The sequence below is a fragment of the Pristiophorus japonicus genome, unplaced genomic scaffold, assembly GCF_044704955.1.
Source record: "Pristiophorus japonicus isolate sPriJap1 unplaced genomic scaffold, sPriJap1.hap1 HAP1_SCAFFOLD_792, whole genome shotgun sequence".
NCBI lineage: Eukaryota > Metazoa > Chordata > Chondrichthyes > Pristiophoridae > Pristiophorus > Pristiophorus japonicus.
In genome coordinates this window covers 50,221-63,214 of record NW_027254710.1, presented here as the reverse complement: position 1 = coordinate 63,214, position 12,994 = coordinate 50,221, and the positions used below count along the sequence as shown (strand labels likewise).

The window sequence follows — 12,994 nt, the reverse complement described above, 5'->3', positions numbered from 1 at the left end:
AGATGGGTTTTTACGACAATCACCATTACGGATACTAGATTTTTATTCAATGAATTGAATTTAAATTCCCCTGCTGCCGTGGTGGAATTTGAACTCGTGTCTCCGGATCATTAGTCCAGGCCTCTGGAGTACTATAGTTCAGTACCATAACCACTTTGCTACTGTACTTCCTAGCTACTGGCTTTGTTCAGGGAGCATTGGCCAAATCTGCTAGCAGGGCAGCATTCAACTCAGTACAAAATGGTGCACGAACCAACAAAGGCTCAAGGAGGGTGTTGTAACCAAGAAACTCAACTTCACAAGCCACAAGAGTCAGGACATCAATATGTTTTTGCTTTTAGATTCATCACCTGCAGAATGGTTTAGTGAGTTCAGGCAAGTTCTGTATCAAAGGTATTCGACTCAGTCACCCCCTTTCCCTACCTTCAGAGACATATTTCGCAATCTGGGAACACACCGACTAATGTACTGCTAATGTGTGCCACACCAAATGACAGTGCAGCATCTCACCACTTCCTGTCCAATGTTCCATTTGATTACAGGTTAGGACAGTTTATTTTGTGATTAGTCGCACAAATGACACACTAACAATGATTGTGTAACACATGATCCCCAAACAAAAGGTGTACTTCACAGTATGAGACACATTTTTCTAAAGCAGGTAACACAATCGCTTGTTGCCTTCACAAGATCATTTGAAACACTGGTTAAAAGGCATATGCCAGGTCTGTAATTAAAACATCCAGCAGTTAACACGGTTTTTGAAATCTGCCCTCCCAAACCCGCGAGTTCTACCACCGAGGACAAGGGCAGCAGGCGCATGGGAACACCGCCACCTGCACGTTCCCCTCCAAGCCACACACCATCCTGACTTGGAAACAGATCGTCGCTGGGTCAAAATCCAGGCACTCCCTCCACAACCTTCACCACACGGGACTGCAACAATTCAGGGTGCGGCTCACCACCACCTGCTCAAGGGCAATTAGGGATGGGCAATAAATGCTGGCCTTGCCAGCGACGCCCACATCCCACGAATGAGTAAGAGAAAAATGACCTAGCCTGTCCTTTGACAATTTGTATTATGTAAAAATCCTCCAATCACTGCATCTTGTTGGAGAAATAATCCTTCACCTCACTGACTGGTGTCAATATTCACTCTTACAAAAATTATAAACAGTGACCCCCAACATCACACCTTGTGACTCCACTGGCAATCAGATTCCACCGGTATTTCCCTTTGCTGTCACATAATCCAGCTTCAATAATTTACTGTCTATGCCATGGACAGAACTGAGAGACTCAGTCAGTTACGTGCAACAGTGACAAATGTCTTCCCGAGATCCAGATTGATGGCATCCACTGCATCACACTTTAACACATCTCGAAGAAAATCCAGCAAATTGGTCAAACATGACCTGCTCCTTCTGAAACATGCTGATGGCTCTTTCGAAATCAGACCCTGTTCTTTCAGATGCTTTCTTAGGATATCCCCTCATCAACATCTCCAAGCTTCTCAACAATTGAGATGAGGTATATAGGAACAGGAGTATGCCATTCAGTCCATCGATTCTGTTCCACCAGGTTTACTGGTCCTTTTCCTATCATTTTGGTTTATATATAAATGATGAGGGGGGTTGGGGTCACATGTTCCACTTTCCAACCCACTGACGCACCCAATCCAATGGACACTGAAGGAATCAGGGATATGGAGATAGAGCAGGAAAATGCAGCTGAGATAAAAATGCAGCCATGATCTTATTAATTGGCGGAGCAGGCTCGAGGGGCTGTATGGCCTACTCCTGGCTCCTATTTTTCATGTTCTTATGTTCTTCATGAGCTTTCAAAGATTTGGTGAAAGAAATTCCCATCTCCTCAGGCAACGTCCCCAGCATGGTTAGATTAAATCAGTATCTTTTTAAGCTTCAGCTTCCTAAACATTTCTACAATGCCTTCCATTGTGGTATTACAAGTTACCAGTGTGTTCGCAATCCCAAATTCCTCTGAACTCAGGTGTCCCTACTCCCCCTTTCAGTGGCAAAAATGACTTGGTTCTGTCACTTCTCTTTCCTCATACACCATTTTCACACTGCCACGGGGGTTTTTTTTTTTATTCGTTCATGGGATGTGAGTGTCACCATAAAGCCAGCATTTATTGCCCCTTGAGAAGGTGGTGACGAGCCGCCTTCCTGAACCGCTGCAGTCCCGTGTGGTGAAGGTGCTCCCACAGTGCTGTTAGGGAGGGAGTTCCAGGATTTGGACCCAGTGACAATGAAAGAACAGCCGATATATTTCCAAGTCGGGATTGGTGTGTGACTTGGAGGGGAACTTGGAGGTGATGGTGAACCCATGCGCTTGCTGCCATGGTTCTTCGAGGTGATAGAGCTCGCGGGTTGAGGAAGGTTAAATGTCCCAAAATAGTTCTGTACCCATCCCTCACGTCTTTTCACGGTCTTCCTTTTCCATCCATGTCAATTTTACTTTCCCGTTTGTTAATTTGACTATTTCTGGGATGTGCTGCCTCTTGCTTAAATCGTTCAACACTCCCATTTCCCCTCCACACCCTCCTTCTAAACAGTTCTGTCCAGTTAATTTCTTGCGTACAGCATTCCATTGATCTTGCAAAATCAAATGTCTCAATAGTTTTCATTGCTGGTTCTGTTTTCATTTCAACTATTAAAATTAATGAAGAGATCCCAAATGTCAACCTGGTCCATTACTCCCATCATCGATTAGGCTGGAATCCAAGACTGCCCGCCCACGAGAGTTCCCACACCTGCCATTTAAAGATTCATGAAGCAGTTCAATAACCTCCCTCGCACAAATTATCACCATTGTAAGTTCCAGTATAATTCAGGTCCAGCCCTCCTCTCAATCACAGCCGAGGTCTTATTACGAATACTTATGACCTCCGTGGCAGTGCATCCACCTCAGTTTTAATTTGCGATAGCCAGCAACATTTTCCTACCATTATAAACGTAGTTATCAATTTTATTCCTAAGTGGACACCTTTTAGACCTTAGCATTTAAAAATAAAATTTGCATTGACGGGAAAAAACCTGATGCAGACCTCTGGTGAGTCTGCCAACCTTTGACAGATCTAGAGTTAAAACCAGCAGTATTCACTAACTTATCAGGTGCCATAATTCCTCCCAAACCCCGCGATCTCTGCCACCTAGAAGGACAAGAGCAGCAGGCGCATGGGAACACCACCACCTCCACGTTCCCCTCCGAGTCACACACCATCCTGACTTGGACATATATATCGGCTGTTCCTTCATGGTCGCTGGGTCAAAATCTTGGAACTCCCTCCCCAACAGTGCTGTGGGAGCACCTTCACCACACGGGACTGCAGCGGTTCAAGAAAGCAGCTCATCACCACCTCAAGGGGCAATTAGGGATGGACAATGAGGTGGGTGGGGTGGCTTGACCCATCCACCTCCACGGAGGTGTGTGGGGGACCTGACCCATCCACCTCCATGGCACGAACCTGGTATTGCAGTACTTCCAGGAACGGTGCAGTGGCTCTAGGCCTTTTGGCTAAGAGCATTGGCGCAGAGTGATCCTTGGCGTGTGCAAGGTGACCTCTGGCGTTTGTGATTTGACAAAGAATTGGAACGATTGGCTACGAATTTCAAAAAAAAAAATTAAAAAAAATTAAAAAAAAATTTTTTTAAAATAAATAAATAAATGCTGGCCTCGCTAACTCTGGGCGAGCTGACAAAGGCCGTCCGGTCCTTCGAAACGAATAAAACTCCCGGAAGCGAAGGCTTACCGGTCGAGTTGTATTCGGCTCTGTGGGACTGGATGGGCCCAGACCTGCTGGAAGTGTACGAGGGTATATGCTTCTGGCCGGCAGCATGTCAAAATCGATGAGAAAAGGCATCATCACCCTCATCTACAAGCAGAAGGGGGAGAGGGAGGAAATCAAAAATGACGGCCCATTTCGCTGCTCAATGTGGACTACAAGATCCTGTCAACGGTCATCGCCAACAGGGTCAAGTCTGCTCTTGAGCTGGTGATAATAAAAATAAATAAATGCTGGCCTCGCTTCTCGGCCTTTTGGCTAAGATCAAGTGTAGTATCTGTTGATTGGGCATTCATATGCAAATTGACTGATTGCAGAAACTCGTTTTTCCAGTTTTGCTGGCTCTGGCCTTCGGCTTGGACCAAGCACCAATTGGAGAGGAGGAAAACCTGCATGTCGACCGACCATTCGGCGGGCCTGGAGGCCCACCAAGGGGCCGGACTGGCACCACAACAGATTGAAGGCTTCGGCCAAAATACACATCGAAAGGAGGAATCTACAACCCGGATGGCGGCCAACCGAGCAGCGAACCAGGGAGTCCGAAACACCATCGAGTGACGGTGAAGATAGTGGAAGGACAGGCAACGATCAACCGGGACCTGTTCGTGAAGAAAATCCTGCTTGGAACATGTGGATGAAAGTCGCCGACATCTTCGCCATGCAGGACCTCCCGAAGAGAGGTTACTTCGATGTGACCTTCAGAACCGTCACCCTCTGCCTGAAGTTCCTGAAGGGACTGAAGGAGGCCAGTGAACCGCTGCGCTCAGTGCTGACTTGGGAGCCACTGTTCACCCTCCCGTCGCAGAGAAGACGCACTATCACAGTGCAGATGTACAACCCCCACACCCCAGTCATTGATGTGCTGACTTTCCTCGCCAGGTATGTCGATGGGGCAGGAAACAGCAGCGACTTGAAAGACTTTCACGGGATATGGACCAGCAAGCACCAGATCCAGGTCACCATGAAGGTGGACGCCAGCGGAACCATCCTGCACCGCCCCCCTCCAGCTTTGCCATCGGAGGAAGTCGGGGCTACATGGTGTACATTGGCCAACCCAACGTGTGCCGCACCTGGGGGAAGGCAGGCCATGTGGCGGCAAGCTGCAAAACTGTCATCTGCTGAAACTGCAAGAAAGAAGGCCACCAGACAAAGGACTGTAAGGAGACCAAGTGCTGCAACATCTGTGGTCTGGCTGGGCACCTTTACAAAAACTGCCCCAAGCGCAACTTCAGCTATGCGCAGGCAGCAAAGAACATTGCACCAGAGGAGGAAGAAGCTGAGGAACACAACGCTCCAGAGGAGAGCCACACCCTCCCCTCGACTAATGCCCCTGTGGACTCGGAACAAGTTGGCGAGAAAGAGAAGCCTGCCACAGCGAGCTGCGAGACACTAGCAGCCAGCAGCGAAGCTCTCCCCCAGTGCACTGAGTCCAGCAACGAGGAGACAGCAGATGATGAAGCGGGATGGGAGACAGTCAAGAAAAAGGCCCGCAAGTGTAAGGAGAACAGGCGAGCAAGGGCCCTGCGGAAACGACAGGGAAGAGGCGGCTAGCAACCTCGACAGACAGCAACGGCGGCAGCTCGTCTGATGAGGAAAGGCGAGAAAAAGCCTCTCACCACCGACACCAAAACAAGAGGCAATATGCCAACCCACAGCCACAGGCGACCGGGAGCAGTGAAGCGACCAACACAGCCCTGCCCAGGAATCCACGAGCAGCGAAGCACCCAGCGCACACGAGCTCCAGAACACCGAGAGCGGAGAAGCGACCACCGCAGACCAGCTCCGGGATAACGGGAGCAGCGAAGTGCCCAGCACACCCCACCTCCGGAATACCGGGAGCGACGCTGCGATCGAAGCACACCAGCTCGAGACCGCCACGACTGAGGAAAAGAGGGAACCACCAACACCAGGCGAGGACAGTGCAGAGGACATATCGGACTTAATGACAGAACTGCAGCAGTCCCCTGGTCGAAACACCCCCACGGCAGAGCACGACGACCACGCCAGCCCAGGTGCAGTAGACTTTCATAGTAATAACCTACGCATGTTGGAACTGGCCATTGAGCAGTCCTCGGATTTAAAGGACAATTTACGTGAAGCGTAATGTTTGTAACTGTAAAAAAATAGCTTTAAAATGGATTTTAAAATTGCTACTATTAACGTGCGTAGTGTAAAATCTACTACGCGATGTGTTTCCACCTTGGGGTACCTCGCCAAGGTCAAAGCGGACCTGCTGTTCTTGGAGTGCGGTCTGCCGCACTGGTCACGATGGTGGGACCATGGACCATCCATATGGTCAGGAGGCAACGACCGCCGGGCTTTCGGTCTAAGCATTCTGCTGCGGGGAGGCCACTTCATCACCGAAGTTAAGGAGGTGGTGGGCGGCCACCTCCTCGTAGCAGACAATGTACAAAATCTCCCCTCTCAGGTTAATTAATGTTTACTCCCCAGCTCTCAAGAACGAGAGGCTGGCCCTCTTCCAGCAGCTCCCACTGCTACTGGCAATGTCCAGGCCGGTCATTCTGGGCGGTGACTTCAACTGCATCATCGATGCGGCTGGACGATCCAGCAGAGCCGACAGCAAACTGGACGCCACGTCCAAACTCCTGATGGATGCGGTAAAAGATGCCAAGCTGTGCGACGTTTTCAGCAACCCTGCAGACGGAGCACCGCTCAGATACACCTGGTCGAGACCAGACGGGTCCGTCCGTTCCAGATTAGACTTCCTGCTTGTGTCCCAGACGCTCAAGGTCAGATCCACCGACGTCTTCTTCTCTGGCCGGTGTTCTTCTCGGACCACTGCCTCCTACTGGCTGACTGTCGCCCACAGGAAAACCAGAAAGTTGGCTGAGGGATATGGAAGCTGAACGTGAAACTGTTGACTCCGGAAAATGTTGAGGAACTCAAGAGGGATTACAAAGGTTGGAGAACCGTAAAACCCCTCTGCGATTCCCCGATGCACTGGTGGGAAACAATCAAGACGAACATCAAGAGGTTCTTCATCCTCAAAAGGTGTTCAGGAGGCGAGAGGGAGACAGAGGGAATTGTCCCAACTCCAGACGAATATGCAAAACCTGCTCCTGCTGCAATCGATGGGGGTCGATGTCGCGGAGGAACTCGAAGAGGTGAAGGGCCAGCAAGCCTCGCTCTTTGCCTCAGAGTCCTCCAAGATTATCTTCCGCCCCAGAGTCCGCTCTGTCGAGCAGAATGAGACGTGTTCACGTTTCTTCTTCCAAAAGGTACACAGGGGGAGCTCTGTGATCACCAGCCTAAAGGAAGAAGACAGTTCTGTGACTTCTTCGCAGCCTGACATGCAGAGGATCAGCAAATCCTATGCCAGGCTGTACGACGTCAAGCCCACAGACCACGCGGCCTCCCAGTCTTTCCTTTCATCTATTTCGGAGGTCTTAGACGACAGCAAGCGGGAGAGTCTGGACCACCCGCTAACTCTGGACGAACTGACAAAGCAACGGCTTACCGGTCGAGTTGTACTCGGCTCTGTGGGACTGGATAGGCCCAGACCTGCTGGAAGTGTACGGAGGTATGCTTCTGGATGGCAGCATGTCAGAATCGATGAGGAAAGGCATCATCACCCTCATTTACAAGCAGAAGGGGCCCATTTCGCTGCTAAATGTGGACTACAAGATCTTGTCAAAGGTCATCGCCAACAGGGTCAAGTCTGCTCTTGAGCTGGTGATTCACCCCTGCGCTGTCCCCGGCAGGAAGATGTCTGATAGCCTCGTGCTACTCAGGGATACGATCGCCTACGTGCGGGACAGGAGGGTGGACACCTGCTTAATCAGCTTAGACAAGGAGAAAGCCTTTGACAGGATATCGCACACGTACCTGATGGACGTGCTCTCCAAAATGGGGTTTGGGGAGGGTATCCGCAATTGGGCAGTTACCCGGACCGTCTTCCACTTTGTCTGGAGGTCCAAAATGGAACGTGTCCGCAGAGACACAATGTACAAATCTCTGGACAGTGGAGGAAAGGATGTTCCGAACGTGGCCCTCATCCTGATGGCCACCTTTGTGTGCAGCTGCATCAAGCTGTGCAGACCCCCGGTACGCAAACACCAAGTGTCACTACGTGCTGAGGTTCGACCTGTCCCATTTGCTGCGAAGGATGGGCCTGGCCACGCTGCCGCGAAACGGCCCCACCAGCTGGACCATACCTGCCCACCTGTCCTTCGTGGAAAAGTTTTTCACAAAAAACCCCTTTGACCACAAGGCCATAAAACAGTGGTCAGCACGCAACGTCCTGGACGTCCTACGAAAGGAGAGGGTGGACCCTGTCGGGTGGTTCCCCGAGCGGACTTTCAAACTCGTTTGGCAAAACGTCTCATCGCCAGAGTTATCACACAAGCGCCAAGACGTAGCTTGGTTGGCGGTGAGGAGGGCCTTACCTGTCAGAGCGTTCATGCACAGCCGACATCTCAGCAGCACGGCACGGTGCCCCCGAGCCGGCTGCAGGGCGGACGAGACTGTCACCCATCTCCTTCAGGATTGCGCCTTCACAAGGCAGGTTTGGAAAGAGATGCAGTGGTTGCTGTCGAGGTTCATCCCGAGCAGCTCCGTAACACAGGACTCTGTGCTCTACGGGCTGTTCCCAGGGACACTCACCAAGACAGACATCACCTGCTGCTGGAGGGCCATCAACTCGGTCAAAGACGCTCTTTGGTCTTGCCGAAACTTGCTGGTCTTCCAGAGCAAGGAGATGTCCACGTCTGCGTGTTGCAGACTGGCGCAATCCAAGATCCAGGATTACGTGCTGAGGGACGCACTTAAAATTGGTGCAGTTGCCGCAAAGGCACGGTGGTGAAGGGCCACAGTTTAAAGCCCTTCTGCCACGGTAAACCTGGGGGCAGGAATCAGTACAAAACTCCCTTCGGGCTGTACTTGTAACTTCTTTTTTATGTACATGGCGCACCATGATCTGTAAACACCCATGTAGTGCCATGTACAATGCAAGGTCTGTTTCATAATGCACGTTGAAAAGAAAAAAAATGAAAATGTACCGTCACCCATTCCGTGTACTGTACAGTGACATGTAATGTAATTTGTTGAATGTACTACAATGTATCCCGTATTGTACCGAATTGTACTTGAACTGAAAAGCAAGGAAATGTATCGAACGGAACTGCCGTCAGCACCCAAATGTAGTGTATGGGATTGCTGACCGCAGCTAAATGTACTGAACGGCTTTTGAATGTACTGTACAAATTTTTATATGAATAAATAATATTTTGAAATTTAAAAAAAATAAAAAAAATAAATAAATGCTGGCCTTGCCAGCGACGCAGTAATGCGCTGGCTGGATTGAGGGTGATTTTCACTGAGCAATCACGATAAAATGAATCATTTGTTTTAAATTACACATTTTTGCGTTGGTATGTTTGTAAACTAAGTGCATCAAATCTCAATTCATAGCATGTGGGCTCTGCAGTGAGACCCAAAGAGACACATCAGCCAAGAGCTGTAGGTGATGGGGACATGATGCGGCACTACGCACGAGGAGTACAGTTGACCAACTAGAGTGGCAATGGGTACAAGTACCTACACCGATATAACTGCCGCAAAGGTAAAGTTTGATTTAGCGGGGCGTCACCAGGGAATTTGCATGAACATGCCACAATTCTGTGCCCAACAAATTCTGATTCGCCACAAATCAATTACTCCAAATCTTTTCAGTGAAATAAGATGACTTTCGTTTTACCTTGTACACTTGTCCATATGTGCCATTTCCGACAACTTCCACCAGTTCGAAAATACCCGCAGGGTCCTGTAGGAAACAAAAGTATACCTGAGTAAAGCTGAACAGCGATAATTTCAGGGATAAATTCTGTACTTCTGATATTTTAAAAACACTTTCCGTCTACATTCCTCCTTCTCCACCCACCTCCCCCCCAAAGTAATGATACATTAGCAATGGCTGTTTTGATTGGTCACCCCGGCATGTGACCAATGTTCCCTGTGAGCAGTGTTTTGTTCTACGCGGCCCGTTTCTTTTAGTGTGCGGTCCTTTTAAATGTCTGCACATGTGCGGTATTTACAATGTAAAAGCCGGTGAACGACCTGTGCGGGACTTGAGATTACTGCGCGGCCGCGCACCTTAAGGAACATTGCATGCGACTCTGTTGTGGTCGACTCTTCATGCCCCCAGGACAATGAGACACGGGTGATAAATGTTGCCCTGCTAGTGTTATCCACCTCCCGAGAACAATTATTTTAAATCCTAAATTAGATCAAGATCGGTTAGGATCAGCAATATGCAAATTAACGAGAACATGGAATTAAACTTGCATTCATAGAATCATAGAAATTTACAGCACAGGAGCCGGCCATTCGGCCCATTGTGTCCGCGCCGGCCGACCAAGAGCCATCCAACCTAATCCCACTTCCCAGCTCTTGGTCCATAGCCCTGCAGGTTACGGCACTTCAAGTGCACATCCAAGTACTTTTTAAATGTGGTGAGGGTTTTTGTCTCCACCACCTTTTCAGGTAGCGAGTTCCAGACCCCCCTGCACCCTCTGGGTATAAAAGTTTCCCTTCAAATCCTCTCTAAACCTCCCATCAATTACTTTCAATCTATGTCCATCAAGGCGCCAAGAGAAACAAGTTTTAGGACACGCCTGAGCTCGACCTTTATCGAACCCAGTTTATTTTACATTTGACGCGTCCCCAACAACGTCTGATAATAAAGCAGGTTCTTTTGTCAATAAATGCCTTGTGATTTCTTAGAAAAATGGAAGTACAATTAAAATCTGCTACCAATTTATTTTTCTTGTTTGAGTTCTTCAAAAAGATTTCAGGCACAGTGTTACATCCAGTCTGGTATGTCAGAGAAAATGCCATCAAAAGGGCAAAGCTTGCCTTGAAAGGGCCAATATATCTGCACCTAAGCAGATAAAAGCTCATCAGATGGACACTCGACTTATCGGTCAGTCAGGGAGGTCTTACTGCAATTGTACAGGGCCTTAGTGAGGCCTCACCTGGAATATTGTGTTCAGTTTTGGTCTCCTAATCTGAGGAAGGACGTTCTTGCTATTGAGGGAGTGCAGCGAAGGCTCTGTAAAGTCCTGTCCCTGCAGTAGAGACTCACACGAGGCACATGCTGAAGTCAAGGTCACTCAGGACCTGCACCTTTATTACACAGCTCTCGAATGCCACATTTGCCTGAGACCTGTCTTTAAATACCTGTCTGGGACAGGTATCCAGTGTCTCCTGCAAGTGCACCCCTGGTGGTAAGGTAAGCTTGTGGTTACAGGTCATCTCTAGTTAGTCATGTATAGCATGGTAAGATACAGTTATGTACAGTAGTGAGATACATGACATCACCCTCCCCCAAGGTCTTATTGTCTTTATAGGTTCAGTCTCTCAGGTGGTCTACGCTCTCGCGTGGAGCGTCTTAGTTGTGTTTCAGTTGTTTGCCTTGGTGCCTGTTTTTCTTTCGGTGTGATTGCTGGTATCTCGCCTGGGCTGTCTGTTTCGTTCAGTATGATTGTTGGTGTTGCGCCAGTGCTGTCTGTTGGGATTGCCCTTTCCTCAGGTTGTTCCCTCTGGTGTGGTGAGTTCCACATTGTAGTCTGCCTCTGGTTCAGCAGTGTTGTTGGTAAATCTACTTCTGACTTGGTCTACATTCCTCCGGCAGGTTTGGCCATTGTCCATTTGTACCACCAGTAGCCTGTTTCCTTCCTTGCCTGTTACTGTCCCTGCAAGCCATTTGGTACCCCTGCCATAGTTTAGCACAAACACTGTCCCGTATCTCATTCCATCTCCCCCTCGAGTTTTGGTCATGGTACTCAGTTAAGCTTATGGCGCTTTGCCTCAACGATTTCATGCATGTCTGGGAGGATTAATGAGAACCTTGTCTTTAAGGTCCGTTTCATCAATAGTTGCGCGTTGGGAACTCCAGTCAATGAATGTGGACGAGATCTGTTTGCCAGCAGCAGTCGCGACAGGCGGCCTTGCAGCATGGGCCCTTGGATTTTGAGCATGCCTTGTTTAATGATTTGCACTGCTCGCTCCGCCTGGCCGTTGGAGGCCAGCTTGAACGGTGCCGTCTTAACGTGATTTATGCCGTGGTCACTTATAAAATCTTGGAATTCTGCGCTGGTGAAGCACGGACCGTTATCACTGACCAATATGTCAGAAATTCCGTGCGTTGCAAACATGGTTGCGAGGCTCTCCACAGTGGTGGAGGTGGTGCTCGAGTTTAAAATGGTGCATTCGATCCACTTTGAAAATGCATCTACAGCTACGAGGAACATTTTGCCCAAGAATAGGCCCGCATAGTCTACGTGCACCCACGACCATGGTTTGGTGGGCCAGGGCCAGGGGCTCAGGGGGGCCTCCCTGGAGGCATTACTGAGTTGGGCACAAATGGTGCACCATCGGACGCAGAGCTCCAAGTCCACGTCAATGCCAGGCCACCAGATGTGGGATCTGGCTAAAGCCTTCATGAAAATGTTCCCCAGGTGCTCGCGGTGGAGCTCCTGGACAAACGCCACTCTGCCTCGCAGAGACATAACTACTCGGCTGCCCCACATCAGGCAGTCTGCTTGTAGTAATAGCTCATGCATGCGCCTATGGAAAGGTTTGATCTCCTCGGGGTAGTCATCGCGAGCCTCTGCCCAGTCACCCGTTAAGACACATCTTTTCACTAAGGATAACGTGGGGTCGCTGGTCGTCCAGGCTCTGATTTGGCGAGCCGTCATGGGCGAACCTGTGGACTCAAAGGCATTGATTGTCATGACTCTCTCAGTCCTGTTCGCCGGATCCTTCCGTGGTCGCCAGGGGTAGCCTGCTAAGCATGTCGGCACAGTTGTCTGTGCCTGGTCTATGCCTTATGGTGTAGTTGTAAGACAACAGCATGAGTGCCCACCGTTGAATGCGCGCCGAGGCGTTGGCGTTTATTGCCTTGCTCTCGGATAGTAGGGACTTGAGGGGCTTGTGGTCGGTTTCTAACGCAAACTTGGCCTCGAAAGGGTATTGGTGCATCTTTCTGACACCGTACACGCACGCGAGCGCCTCCTTCTCCACCATTCCGTATCCGCGCTCCACCTGCGAAAGTGACCTGGAGGCATAAGCTATGGGTTGTAATTTACCCGCACCATTGACATGTTGTAAAACGCACCCGACCCCGTACTCTGACGCATCACATGTAAAAACTAGCTTTTTACCTGGATC

General features: G+C 49.6%; 1 protein-coding gene and 1 pseudogene across 2 annotated transcripts in view; one reads left to right on the top strand and one right to left on the bottom strand.

Moving 5' to 3' along the window:
- LOC139257017 (misshapen-like kinase 1) overlaps positions 1–9,587 on the bottom strand; it is a 143,645-nt gene extending 134,058 nt beyond the window's left edge. For both annotated transcript variants that reach the window (XM_070874364.1, XM_070874365.1), the window contains exon 1: positions 9,522–9,587. The gene's annotated coding sequence lies outside the window, so the exon portion shown is untranslated. The remainder of the gene's footprint in view (positions 1–9,521) is intronic.
- LOC139257018 (U2 spliceosomal RNA) lies at positions 4,044–4,179 on the top strand (annotated as a pseudogene).
- Positions 9,588–12,994: the final 3,407 nt, after the last annotated feature.